This window comes from Medicago sativa, chromosome 4 (genome assembly GCF_051527215.1).
Source record: "Medicago sativa cultivar Bolivia chromosome 4, Bolivia_mono, whole genome shotgun sequence".
Lineage (NCBI taxonomy): Eukaryota > Viridiplantae > Streptophyta > Magnoliopsida > Fabales > Fabaceae > Medicago > Medicago sativa.
The window spans coordinates 57,438,915-57,453,966 of NC_140752.1; the positions used below are offsets into that span (position 1 = coordinate 57,438,915).

General features: G+C 34.7%; 1 long non-coding RNA gene across 1 annotated transcript; it reads left to right on the top strand.

Annotated features, from left to right (window-relative positions):
- The first annotated feature begins 656 nt into the window (after positions 1-656).
- LOC146930134 (uncharacterized) lies at positions 657-2,639 on the top strand. The gene is made up of 2 exons (XR_015006282.1): positions 657-957; positions 2,326-2,639. It is a non-coding gene; the product is annotated as an uncharacterized LOC146930134 (long non-coding RNA).
- Positions 2,640-15,052: the final 12,413 nt, after the last annotated feature.

A 15,052-nucleotide genomic window follows, 5' to 3' on the forward strand; every position in this document is an offset into this window, starting at 1 on the left:
TATGGAAGTAAATATGGATTAGTCATTGTTGATGATTATAGCAGATGGACTTGGGTGAAATTCATAAAGAGTAAAGATGTTGCTTGTGATGTATTCAGTAGTTTCTGCACTCAAATTCAATCTGAAAAAGAATCAAAGATTTTGAAAGTCAGAAGTGATCATGGTGGAGAGTTTGAAAATGAGCCATTTGAAGCTTTTTGTGAAAAACATGGAATTGTCCATGAATTCTCTTCTCCTAGAACTCCACAACAAAATGGGGTTGTAGAGAGAAAGAATAGAACTTTACAAGAAATGGCCAGAACTGTAACGCCCCTAATTTTCATAAACTAAATATTAAATATCTAGATAGATGTTTACCTTATATATCATTAACTATTATTTTCAGCTTATATGGATTTGCTACGGATTGGTTATATTTGGATATTTATTTGAGTTAGTGAAGTGTTAGTACTATATTTATTTATTTTATTATTTTAATTGTTCTCTAGTCATGATAATATTTGAGATATAAAATAAAACAAGGTACTAAGTATGATTGTGTTTGCGTAAAATTTAGTTAAGAGGGCAGTGCTAATAGTAATAATAAGATAGCATGGTGGGCTTTAGCTAATGAGTGGGAATCAGATTAAATGGGATTAAAAATCCCTAAATTCATCGTGTGGGAGGATACAGTTATGCGGCTGTCATCAAACGAGAGGGAAGGAACAAATCATAGAGCATGAGGGACGGTATCATGAAGCAGGAAAGCCACGTTCCAATGTCAACCAGCAATTTATACAACTTCCTTCGATTTTCTTTTAAATCCAATCGGATTCGAGTGAAACCAATGCCAAAATAATCGTGAGACTATTGGCTATTTTAACCACCAATTGAATTTGCTGATGTGGGGCGGAGCACCAAAGGAAACAGAGCTTTTGCTCGTGGAGTTGGAATAGCATATGAAAGCGTCGAAATAAGGTATGGGGTGAGAGAGAAAAGTTCGAGATCATGAGTGTAAATTAATTGAGTTGAACGGGAAAGTCGTATTTCCCAAAATTCATTCGGGGCTCACCGCGGCGGTTGTAGCCCTTGGAGAGAATAATTAAATTAATGTGCAAATTTAGAAGTGTGAGGTTAAAAGATGATTTAGAAACATTATCAAGGTGTTGTTTGATTTAAATTATGTGAATATGTGGTATTTGATGTCAATGATAAATTTTGTGTATGTGCTCATGCTTGATTTGCCACAATTGTTTAGATTGATTAATTATTCAATGATTGATATAAACGTGATGTTATATATTGTATTCTTGATTGAATTAGAGTTTTTCCATGCCACAAGTATATGATGACTATTGAAATTGAGATGCTGGTTGGAATATGATTATATGTGATTGAAAATATGGTATATGGTTTGATGAATGAGATTTTGATTTAAGATGAATAAGTATTCATATTCTTAAGGAGTATCCTAGATCAACGAGGGGAGAAATAAGAGTTGTTAAATCGTCAAGTCGTTATGAAGTCGTCAAGTTGTTTAAGAAGTTCAAGATGTCTAAGTTGTAGGAGTTGAGTCCATTGCATACTCATTAAAGATGGGGGCTGGAGGCCCGGCAGCTTTATGCTCAAAACTATGTTGGGGGCTTTAGGCCCGGCAGCTTTATGCTCAAATACGTTGGGGGCTTTAAGCCCGACAGCTTTATGCTCAAAACTATGTTGGGGGCTTTAGGCCCGGCAGCTTTATGCTCAAACTATGTTGGGGGCTTTAGGCCCGGCAGCTTTATGCTCAAATACGTTGGGGGCTTTAAGCCTGGCAGCTTTATGATCCCTTGTTGAAGAGCCTAATTACGCTCCTATATGTTGTTGAATGGTACCACCTGCATTTGCATATCAAGAAGTTTCACAATGATTTAAGTTGTTAAGTTGTTAAGAGTGCATTGTCAAGTTGAGTCGAGTCAAGTTGTTAAGTTGTGATGTTTTAACGAATTACTTTGTGAAATCTATTAATGTAATTATGTGAGACGATGAAGGTGATTATTTGTTGATGTTCTTATGAAGATGGTTATTGGTGACTACATGTGTTGTGACTAGTTGGAATTGAATTGTGACATTGTGTTTGTGAAGTTTTTTTTGGTTCTTAAGTTGTAATGATATTTTCTACTAATATAGATTGAGATGATATAGCATATTCTTCAAGGTTCTGAATATGATGTTTGTGATATGAAACGACTTTGACTTAATTGCTTACGTGTTCTTCTCATTTTTTTTATACTATTACATGTTCTCGGAACTCACCCCTTCGTTGTTTGTGTTTGCTGGCGTGGCCCTGCGGTTGCGAAACCGTAGTTATATAGGTTATGAGTCTTGGAGTCAAGTGCATGCCTTTCGTGAGGACTTGTCTTGTGTCGTCGATTATTTTGGGGAAAAGCACCGCTCTGATAGTGACACGGGAAAAGGGATATGCTTACTTATTTAATTTTGTGCAAGAAAACCATTGTTTATGATGTAAAATGAAATATTTTCAAAAGAAAAAGATTCGATGTTATTATTACTATAATTTTTAATGAAGTGAAATATGAATTATGTTTGTTATGAGTCAGCGTGATATCCTAAATCTTGTGGAAGAATTCTTATATTATGAGAAAAGTTTTTTTGTTGGCACTTTTCGGTGCGAATCAAACTATATTTAAATTAAATAATAGTTATAATTATTGATGATTATAACAGATGGACTTGGGTGAAATTCATAAAGAGTAAAGATGTTGCTTGTGATGTATTCAGTAGTTTCTGCACTCAAATTCAATCTGAAAAAGAATCAAAGATTTTGAAAGTCAGAAGTGATCATGGTGGAGAGTTTGAAAATGAGCCATTTGAAGCTTTTTGTGAAAAACATGGAATTGTCCATGAATTCTCTTCTCCTAGAACTCCACAACAAAATGGGGTTGTAGAGAGAAAGAATAGAACTTTACAAGAAATGGCCAGAACCATGATCCATGAAAACAATTTACCAAAACATTTTTGGGCAGAAGCAGTGAATACAGCATGTTATGTCCAGAACACGATCTATATTAGACCTATTTTGGAGAAAACAGCATATGAACTTTTTAAAGGAAGGAAACCCAATATCTCTTACTTTCATCAATTTGGATGTACATGTTACATTCTGAATAACAAGCTCTACCTAAAGAAATTTGATGCCAAGGCCCAAAGAGGAATCTTCTTAGGTTACTCTGAAAGGTCAAAGGCATACAGAGTGTATAATTCAGAGACACTCTGTGTTGAAGAATCTATGCACGTTAAATTTGATAACAAAGAGCTTGAAGATAAAACTTCAAAGCAAGGTGAAAGTGTTGCAGAGATACAGGTTCCTCAAGCTACTCCAGAACCTGATCAGATAGCTGAATCTGAAGAAAGTCCAGAAGCTGAACCCACATCAGAAGCGCAAGATGAAGCAACTTCTGATGAAACACAAGATGGCTCACATCAAGCAGATCCTCCCAGAAACACATTCAAGCACAAGTCTTCACATCCTGAGGAATTAATCATTGGAAACAAAGATAGTCCAAGAAGAACAAGATCATACTTCAGACAAGAAGAATCAATGATTGGACTGATCTCAATGATTGAACCTACAACAGTTGATGAAGCACTTTCAGATGACGGATGGATCTTAGCTATGCAAGAAGAGCTGAATCAATTTCAAAGAAATGATGTGTGGGATCTGGTACCCAAACCTCAGCACAAGAACATTATTGGAACAAAATGGGTATTCAGAAACAAGTTGAATGAGCAAGGAGAAGTAACAAGAAACAAAGCCAAACTTGTTGCACAAGGGTATAGTCAACAAGAAGGCATTGATTACACTGAAACATTTGCTTCAGTTGCAAGATTGGAAGCAATCAGGTTACTTCTGTCCTATGCAGTTAATCATGGCATAATATTATATCAGATGGATGTCAAGAGTGCATTTCTTAATGGTGTCATTGAAGAAGAGGTGTATGTCAAGCAACCTCCTGGATTTGAGGATATTAAATATCCTGACCATGTTTTTAAACTGAAGAAATCACTATATGGCTTGAAACAAGCTCCCAGAGCTTGGTATGATAGACTAAGTAATTTCTTAATCAAAAATGATTTTAAAAGAGGACAGGTTGATACAACACTCTTCAGAAGGACCCTTGAGAAAGATATTCTTGTTGTGCAAATATACGTTGATGATATAATATTTGGTTCTACTAATGCATCTCTTTGCAAGGAATTTTCTAAGTTAATGCAGGATGAATTTGAAATGAGCATGATGGGAGAGCTGAAGTTCTTCCTGGGCATTCAAATTAACCAATGCAAAGATGGAGTCTATGTTCATCAATCAAAGTAGACAAAGGAGCTTCTGAAGAAGTTCAAGCTTGAAGATTGTAAAGTAATGAACATCCAATGCACCCTACATGCACCTTAAGCAAAGAAGATGAAGGAGCTAAAGTAGATCAGAAGTTGTACAGAGGTATGATTGGTTCTTTGTTATACCTCACTGCATCTAGGCCAGATATTTTATTCAGTGTATGCTTGTGTGCAAGATTCCAATCAGATCCTAGAGAATCTCATATGACTGCTGTCAAGAGAATCTTCAGGTATTTGAAAGGAACAACTAATCTTGGACTCCTTTATAGGAAATCCTTAGATTATAAGCTAATTGGATTCTATGATGCTGATTATGCTGGTGATAGGATTGAAAGAAAGTCAACCAGTGGCAATTGTCAATTTCTGGGTGATAATCTTATATCCTGGGCTAGCAAAAGACAAACAACTATTGCTATGTCTACAGCAGAAGCAGAATACATTTCAGCTGCAAGTTGTTGTACACAACTACTTTGGATGAAACATCAGTTGGAAGACTATCAGATAATTGCTAACAGTATTCCCATTTATTGTGATAATACTGCTGCTATTTGTTTGTCTAAAATTCCAATTTTGCATTCAAGAGCTAAGCACATTGAAATCAAACACCATTTTATCAGTGACTATGTTCAAAAAGGAATTTTAGATATAGAATTCATTGATACTGAAAATCAATGGGCTGATATATTTACTAAGCCTTTAACTGTTGAAGGTTTGATTTTATAAAGAAAAATTTGAACATGCACTTTGTGTCTGATTAAATGATTGCTTGCTCATGAATAGGATTTTAGGTTCTGAAGTTAGTTCAGAAGCAGTAGTCCATCAGAAGCTCTTTATTGAGGTTCTGAGGAAAACTCGCTTCTGATGATGACATCAGCATCTGAAGTCCAGAAGCTGGATTTTATGCTTCTGAATAGTAGAGTTAGTGGAAACGTTGGGAGTTACTTTTTATGGTAACTTCTGGCCCACTAACTTGGTAGTTACTCTGAAAGTTTCTGACGTGGCCTGTCTGTATTGGTGTATAACTAAAAAGGGCAATGATGATTTAATAGCTTTGAAAAGTACTTTCACGCGCCCCCAATTTGTCATTAATGTTATGTTTGTTTGTCTCTTTTAAATTGCAATCGTTTTTACTCTTAACACTTTGTCAATTCACACACTACTCACTTCACAAACAAACACTTTGCTTTCAAACCTATTCTTGCGAAGTAAGCGCATTCTCTCAACTCTAGAACCCTAAAATCATCATCTTCTTCAATCATCAATGGCATCATCAATTTCTAGAGTTTCAGAATCTACAGCACGAAAGGTTCCTGAATATGACTACAGAGGAAGAAGTATGAAACTGGAAGAGTGGGAACTACAGGTTCAAATAGAAAATCCGGTGGATTTTGAATCACTCACTTTCCATGAGTGTTGGATCAGAAGCTACTATGAAAAGCAAGGACTCATGCAATACTTCAAGATGTTGAATAGACCAACATACGAAGCATTGGTTAGGCACTTCTAGGTAAGACCGAAAATCTATGACAAAATAGCATCTCTGGCTGAAGAAAGTCAAATGGTGTTGATTTATCCAGAACTGAAGGGGAAGACGAGAGAAGAAATGGGACTGGAGCCTTTTACCGGTGTTGAAATCATGTCCAGTATCTGTGGAATTCCAGTAAGGATTGCTGAATGGCAGATAGAAGCTGTACTTGGTATAGAAGCTTCTGGAAAATATTCTGGAATTGATCTTTCAAATGCTGCTGAAGAACGCATCTGGAAAGAAAAGGTGAACTTGGCTCTGTACAACTCCACGCAGGCAGGAAAGTATTCTGAGCTAAGCATGGATAAGAAGCTGCTTCTGAAGATTCAGAATGAAAACTTGCTTCCATGTGGTGGGAATGATAAACCCAATCTGGCACAAAAAGTCTTTCTCCAGCACTTCATCAAAAAGGAAAAGGTGAATGTGCCAAAATACATGTTCAAATATTTGATAGAGTGCCTGAAAAAGAGTCAGTTGCAGAATAGACTCTGGGTACCTTATGGAAGGCTCTTATCAGAAATCTTCTATCAAGGAGGTGTCTTGGATAAACTAAGCAGTGTTGAAGCCTTCACAGATCAGATGTTTGACACTAAGACCAGGAATTTCATCAATGCTTACACACTCAAGCATATGAAGCTGATCAGCAATGTCACTAAGCTTCAAACTGATTTGAGTGAATCCAATGTCTTGTCTGATCTCATGAAGGATTTTCCACCAATCTGCAAGAAGGATCCTCTTGATGTGCAGATGTTGTACATCAAGGATCACTATGAGACAACCAACAAGGTTATCAGGTTGGAAGATGTACCTGAGGAGATGTATGGTGGTGTTTTGCCACGGGCCAGAGGCAGAAAGTCAAAGAAGAAGATGTCTGAAGAAGAGTATTTGGAGGTTGAAAAATCTGCAAAGAAGGCAAAGGTCACTTCTGATAAGCTTAAAATTGGTGGTTCTGCAATGCCATCAATTGAAGAAGCTATTGAAGACATGGATTCAAGGTTGATCTTGGATGTTGGTATTGCTCTTGATCAACCTGCAATACCAAAAAGGAAGAGGAAACCAGCATTGAGGAGGACCAAGGATTTTCTTCATGTTACCAAGAAAGCTGAAGCTGCTTCTGATTTGGCTTTGAAGGATTTACAAGGGAAGAAGGCAGAAGCTGAAAAAGTCTTGGAAATTTCATCTGAGCTACAAGAGTCTGTAGTTTCAGAAGCTAAGCACTTGATTCTGATGGCAAGTGAGTCTGCTCAGAAGGATTCTGATCCTGAACCAGAAGAGGTAGTCAATATATCATCAGATTCCGCATCCTCATCATCATCAGATTCTGATGATGATATACCCATAGGACTCCTTTTTTGAAAATCAGTAAAAAGCCATTCAACATCAACCAAGACCAACAAAAATCCCTATCAGTCAAGCTCTTATGAACCAGTTGGTCATATAATCAATCAGAAGTTAGAAGAAATGGCTGAGCAGAGAGACAGAGTCTTTGATCCTATCCTCCGCCATAACCCTCAACCTCTTAACATTCAACCGCTCAACATGATCATACCAGAAAATGTTGAACCCACCTCAGAGAAAGCCTATGAGACAACCTCAGAAGCAGTTGCTTCTGAAAAAGTTATTTCAGAAAGCCCCCAACAACAATCACCTGAACCACACAAACCCTCCTTACCTCCACAACAACAATCACCCTTAGCTGACATTGACCCCCAACCCAACATTCAAACTCAACAAACTTCACCACAACAACCACCTCAATCTAACCCACAACCAGAGCATAATGAACCACAAGAAGAACAAACTTTACCCACTCCCATGGATATTGACAATCATCAAGTCAATCTCCAAACCTCAACCTCAACCTCACACATTGTTTCTGACCAACCATCATCCTCAACTCCATCTGAACAACTCATCATTCCAGAATCCATTCCTGTTCAAGACCTTATCCTTAGTGATTCTGACCTTGAAACCCTTGAACAACCACCCATGGACATACTAGAATCTGAATACATTGACGTTGAGTTACTCAAGATCCTCTCAGAGATGCAAGATCTTGTTCAGCAAAGATGGGCAATTGATTTATCATCAGCTTATGAGGAACAATGGGCATCCTTGCAGAAGAAAGCTACTGATCTGATAGCATCTGTTCGTAGGAAATGTATCAAAATCAAAGCTGCTACTGTAAGGAAGTTTTTGAAAGATATGGAGTTAGCCAAGAGAAGTTCAAGGCTGCTTCTGTCAAACAAGCTATTCTGCTCAGAAGCTGACTACATGACAAGAGAAGCTAGAATGTTCAAGCTTCTGAGGCAGCAGATGGCACAGCAACAGCAAGAAGCTAAAGCAAGGGAATTGGCTCTTCTCCAGAGGCAACATGTTCTTGAATAACTGTTGAAGAAGCAAGCAGAAGAAATGGAGAAGATGATGAAACAACAGAAAACCAAACCTTAGTTGCACACCCTAGTGTTTATTTTTGTTTGTTGTTTGTTTTAGCTGTTTCATTTCTTGCTTCTGAACATCTCTTGTTTTACATTTCTTACTGCCTATGAACAATACTAACTTGCTTAGTTGGATCTGTTTCTTTATGCCTTCATATTTTGTTCATATACATATTCATTGCTCTGATTTGCTTATTTATACTATGATTACATTTTGATAAGAGTATAGGTTCTGATTATACTTATACTCTCTTCATGTTTGAGTTTTTCTCAAATCTTTTTGTCTTGATTGCTTATTTGTTTTTTTTTTTTTTTGCTAATGACAAAAGGGGGAGTATATGTGATAGTATTTAAAGGCTCTGAGCCCCATTAATAATATTTGAAAATTTTGAAAAACTTCTATCCTTTCGTTTTACCTAAAAAGGGGTATATCAAAAAGGGGGAGTATCAAATTTCAAATAAAAATTTATTGAACCATTCTTCTTATCTATAAGTTAATTCTTTCAATTTTAAGCTCTGATATTATTATTGTGCGCTAAATGAATTTAATTAACCTGGATAGAACTTAGGGGGACCTTACAAACCCACCTTAAAGGAAAATGTCACATGGACTAAAAAGTGTGATTTTATTTTATAAGGACTAAAAACAAAACTGTGAATATTTATAGGGACTAAAAACTTAATTAACCCTTCTTTTTATTAAGTAAACACATATGCCACATATGCACAAAAGTGACAAATCATCACATAATTGGGGTCAGGGACTATTTCCAAAAACAAAAATTTTTGCAGGGACCAAAAACTATAAAAAAAAATTTGCAGGGACTAAAACCAAAACTGGCCTATTTTTGCAGGGACCAAAAACTATAAAAAAAATTTGCAGGGACTAAAACCAAAACTGACCTATTTTTGCAGGGGCCAAAAACTATAAAAAAAAATTTGCAAGGACTAAAACCAAAACTGGCCCATTTTGCAGGGACCAATACCATATTTTAGCCTAAAAATTAATATTCGTTTTAAAAGAAAACTTTCAAAAATGATTTTTTTCAATAGAATGATGAAATATTTAGAATGATATTTAAAGCGAAATTATTCAAATGAATTTTTCATTTGATGCTTTCTTTAAATAATTCTTTATAAAAAAAAATTAAAACAAAAAGATGTTGCATTATAGAAATCAATTTTTAAAAAAGTTATAACAAACAATCCTTTAATTTTTTTCATAATCATGATACCTAGTATTTTTCATTTCAGCTATGATGATACCAACACAGAAATTTTGCGGATGGCAACAAAGGGTCATCTCAAGATAGAGAATGAAGAATTGAACTTTGACCCCTGTAGCATTAACTGGACGGACTATATGATGAATGCACACATTGCTGGCCTCTCTAAGTATCAAATGAAATAGCCTTCATATTAGATATTACCTCAAAATGGTTGGCCACGTCTCTTATATTAATTTAGAGCTTAGTGTTTGAATAAAATATCTAACATCCCAATGAATTAGTGTTTGAATAAAAAAAAAATTGAGGGATAGTGTTTGAATAAATTAATTAGTACTCATCATAGTTTTACATTTTACCACTATGTATGTGATTTACTCATTTGCTTGAATTTGTTTAAGTTATTTCTCCTATAATCCATTTAAGAATTTAGCTTTCCTTTGTTTCATTTTCCTCTATTTTATTTTGTTTTCTATAAGATATTTTATCTCCTATAGTGTAGAAACTCAACGTTTCATCAGAAATCAATGGCTCAATTGTGTGGCACATTTTGGGAAAATGCTTGGGTGACATAATGTCACTGTAACATTAAATCTGGGCCACACAAAGGTGTTGTGTTGTGTGGCCCAGATGTGTTGTATGTGTTGTGTGGCCCAGATGTTGTGTGGCAATGTATGTTGTGTGGCCCAGATTTAATGTCACGGTGACATTATGTCACCCAAGTGCTTCCCCACATTTTGTCTTCATTTTTTGCATCCCTATTGCCACCAAGGATCTATCACCCCTATTACACATTCATATCAAGTCCCTCAAAATATTCCAAAAATTATTAATTAAGAGATAATAGTACTTAAGGTCCCATCAAAATAAATATTTAAGAAGAGTAACACACAAAGAGCAAGATAACTAAGATCTCATGGAGATAGAAAACAAATAAGTATGCACATATTTTAATCCCCTAAAATATGAAGAAAAGAAAAACCAACTAAAACTACCTGAATTCTGCAAACTGGAACACTTGAACTGAGAGAGAGATTCAACATGCACATTGGGTTTATTGTGGGAGATCTTCTCGCCATCAAAATATATTGGTTTTGCTTGGCAACAGTGGCGGAGCCAGACAAAAAAATTTGGGATGGCCGCCATAAAAATAAACTACAATATATAAATCATATTGCATACAGCACATTTAAGTTGTAATAAACCAAAAATCTATCATTTAAAATTTAAACAACATAATATATAAAGTTGATCATTACGCTTTCCGAGTGACTTGAAATTATCAATAATTGACTCAAAACTAATACATGCACTAATTTCCTTTTCAATATAAACTGACATGCTATCTGCTAGAAACTCAGGTTTCATCTTGTTTCTCAATTTAACAATATGTAATGAACAAGAATGATTGAAATTGTCAAAGAAAACAAAGTTAAGTGTACTAGACGAGAAAAGTGAGTTTATTAAGGTATCATTTACTATTCTGCCAAATTAATTCTACCAAATTTTAGGGTATAAAAAAAAAAAAATTAAGATGGGGTGGTCGTGGCTCCCCTTGGTTCTACCATTGCATGGCAACTTTTGTTAGCCCGGATCCCTACACGGGCTAACTTGCGTCAGAGAGGAGGAGTACTTGAGGGAAATGAAATAGGAGGTTGCGTTTGGTGTTTGGTATATGACTCTAAATGGCTTGGAGTAATTACGGTACTTTCCAGTGAGGTATTCATGCAACTAGAAGCTTTCTTGGGGCTATTCCGGAATGGGAAAACATTCAAAGATTTCTTATTGGTATGACATTCAACAATTTGGAGTGCACGGAATTCATTCATATTTTCTTCTAAGGAAGATTCGGTGGACGAGGTGGTTGATAGTATAATTTGCACCACATGAAAAACCTTAGCTAAATGTCCTAAGAATCCTTGTATGTATATGAATGGTTTTATAACCCAATAGATTGTATTTAAAGGTAGAATTGTTAAAATAGGTGTGACACCAAGGGTGTCATCTTGGTGTACTTTCTTGTTGGACGAAATACCCGTTGTACTTAATCCAATTACTACAAGACAGATTTCCCATATACATGCAGAAATATGAAGCACCACATTCAGAAAAAGGGAATCAAGTAAAAGAATTTATTACACAAGAGTAGACTTCAACAATAAGGAATTCTCCTAACAAAGTAGAATTCACCATGGTAAAATTTAGTAGCATAAACCAACATGCAAGACACTTAGGTGGTAGTGAAAATTGTTTTACCTTTTCTGGAATATAGACCACCAAATCCTATACAACATGATTTTCAAATATCACAATTCATGAAGGAGGCAACCTTACTAACTACTAATATACATACAGAACAGAAAAAAACAAATGAAGATAAACACATACTCCATGAATGAGAAAACTAAGCTTGCAATGTGGATAGCAAAGGAAGAAGAAGAAGCATTTGATAATAGAATTTTGTTATTCACCAATCTAGTCTTTACAATGAGTAACTATGGCTATATATAGAACCCTAACTGTCGTAACTTGGCCATAGTCTCTAATCTAACTATAGTTATTATGTACAACTCATTAACTAACTATGACAGTTAAATTGGTTAAAAAATTAGATGGTTACTTGTTACACAAGTAACTATTTATTCTACTAACTAGCTATGCTTTAACATCCCCCTGGAATAGATGTTAATTGTTCCAAGCTTGTTTTGTAAGACATTGAAAGGACCAGGTGCAAAGGCTTCGTCAAAATATCAACGACTTGTTCTCTTGAGGATACAGGTAATACAGGTAGCAAGTGAATCACTCTTGCCTACACTTTTTCCCTTACCACATGACACTTAATTTCAATCTGTTTTGTCCTTTCATGAAACACAGGATTTTCTGCAATATGTAGCACAGATATGTTATCACAATAAAGAATAATAGGTGTGGGATGTGCTACGAGAAAATCCTGAAGCAAGTAAATAAACCATTGTCCATCACATGTAGCTTGTGCCAAATCTCTATATTCAGCTTCTGATGAAGATCTTGATATTACTAGTTGTTTTTTACTTTTTCAACTTACTAGGAAAGTGCCAAGGAAGAAGCAAAAACCACTTGTTGATCTTCTGGTATCTAGACATGTCTCCTAAGCTGAATCAGAGAACCCTTTGAGTGTAAATGGTGAAGATGAACTGAAAAATAACCCTTAACCATGATTGCTCTTAAGAAATTTGAGAGCATGTAAGCCAACTAGCATAACCCTTACAGCATAAGAAATCTCTGGTGTGGAGCGAGTTAAGTATAGAAGTCTACCAATGAGTCTTATGTAAGTACTAGTTTCAAATAAAAGTTCTCTAGAAGTAATATGTAAGTGAAGTTGTGGTTGCATATGATTGGAACAAGATTTGATGCTAAGGAGTACAGTTTCTTGAAGTAAATTAAGGGTATATTTTCTTTGGCACAAAGTAATTCTAGCTTGCGTTCTTGCAACCTCAAAACCTAAGAAGCATTTGAGAACTCCTAGATCTTTGATATTGAATTTCTTATCTAACAGGTGTCATGATATGTTGAATTTCATCAGTATTTGTCCCTCCTAAGAAGAAATCATATACATATACCAGAATCACAATGAATCCAATGGGAGTTTTCTTAATGAATAGAGAGTAATAATCTTTTGATTGTGTATAGCCTGAAGAAATCAATGTTTTAGTAAGTTTGGTGTTCCATTGTCTGCTTTCCTATTTCAACCCTAGAGAGATCTTTATAGGTTACAAAACTTATTAGGATTGGAGAGAGCAAGACTAGAAGGAGGCTGCATATACACTTCTTCATTCAAGTCACCGTGAAGAAAAGTTGTATTAACATATTGGAATCAACATAAGATGATGAATGTGAATCAATGGAAACATTAGATGAATGCGATGGATGATGTGAAGATGTATTTTGATATGAATATGATGTTTGTGAAGATCAATTATCAATAGAAGGAGTACGCATTGTGTGAAAAATTTCAGGAATGAGACTATCAAATAAAGACTTGGTGAAAAGCAGAATATGCATTATTTGATACATTACCAGATGAAAGATTTGATTGATAAGGAAAAATATGTTCAAAAAATACAACATCTCTTGAAATTAAAATTTCTTTTGTAGCCAACTCAGAAAGAATATGAACTTTAACACCTTACTTGAACCCCTAGTAAACATATTTTCTTGATCTAGAATCTAATTTTTGCCAATGAGTTTGAAGGGTTGAAGCAAAGTATAATCAAAATCCAACCTAAAAATAAAATAAGTACATCAAATTACCTCGGTGAAAATATCAACGGTATCTGACAATGGCACCAAAAACTTGATGACTAAATTTGACAAATGCACCAAACTGTTTTCAAATAATAAAGTAGCAAGTAAAATCATCTTTGAGGAAGAGGAGGAGGAGGAGGAAGTTTTCTTTTGAAAAAGAAAGAATTTATAATATAAATTACTAAAAAATATGAACATAATATATATTTGAAATTAAATTCTCTATATTTAAAAGTTTTTTTACATATATATTTAAAGGTTTAATAAAACTATAATTAAGGCATCAAAAAAATCTATGATTAATGTATTTAGAATTTATATATAGTTTCGTTTACAATGGATTAATTTAACATTTTTTTTACATATTTTGATGCTTATATTCTATTAAAAATCACCCAATTGATATAAAAAATTATTAAAAATAACTCTTATAAAGTAATATTATTTAACATAAATTTTTGAAGCAATAAAAATATATTTATGATAAATTGAAATAATTATCTAATGAGAATGATATATTTACTTTTAAATACAATTAAAAGGATAGTGGTCATTACACATTCAAAATCAATTTTGATTCAAACTTTTCAAATAACATCAACCCACAAGAATCACTTTTAAGTAAGTGTATCAAAAAATAAATCAATTTACATCCAACTCACTTTTAATCAAAATCAATTCTCGCCACCGCCAAACCAAAGAACTACTTAGTCTTAATATGATCATATATCTAATAGCTCACAGCCACCGCCAAACAGTGGCATCCTATACATGTTGGTTTTATAGGTGGAGTTCATAACCATAACTGTTGAAAAAAATTTAAACAACTTAACAGATGTTGGATGAGCCCAAAATATGTCATGAATAGTAGTACTCTCACATTATGTTCTGGTGAGATAAACATATTTGTACTCCTCCAACTTTGAGATTAGATACTACATCTCCGTCTTGTTACATCTTTGACTTGAATATTTTTTTTGCGTTCATTGTATACTTGTTTGATATTTGTCATGTTCTCTTGCCTTTTTCCCTTCAAATTTATCAAAATATTTTTTGGTTGCACCAAACTTTTGTTCAAGTCACGTACAATCTTCTAGTCATCCTCCCTTAATCTACCCGCAAGAATGTGTCCTTCTAAACTAGTGTCATCTCATGGTTGTGAACTCCATTAAGAATATACAATCTCCAATCATTTGTTTTCCTAA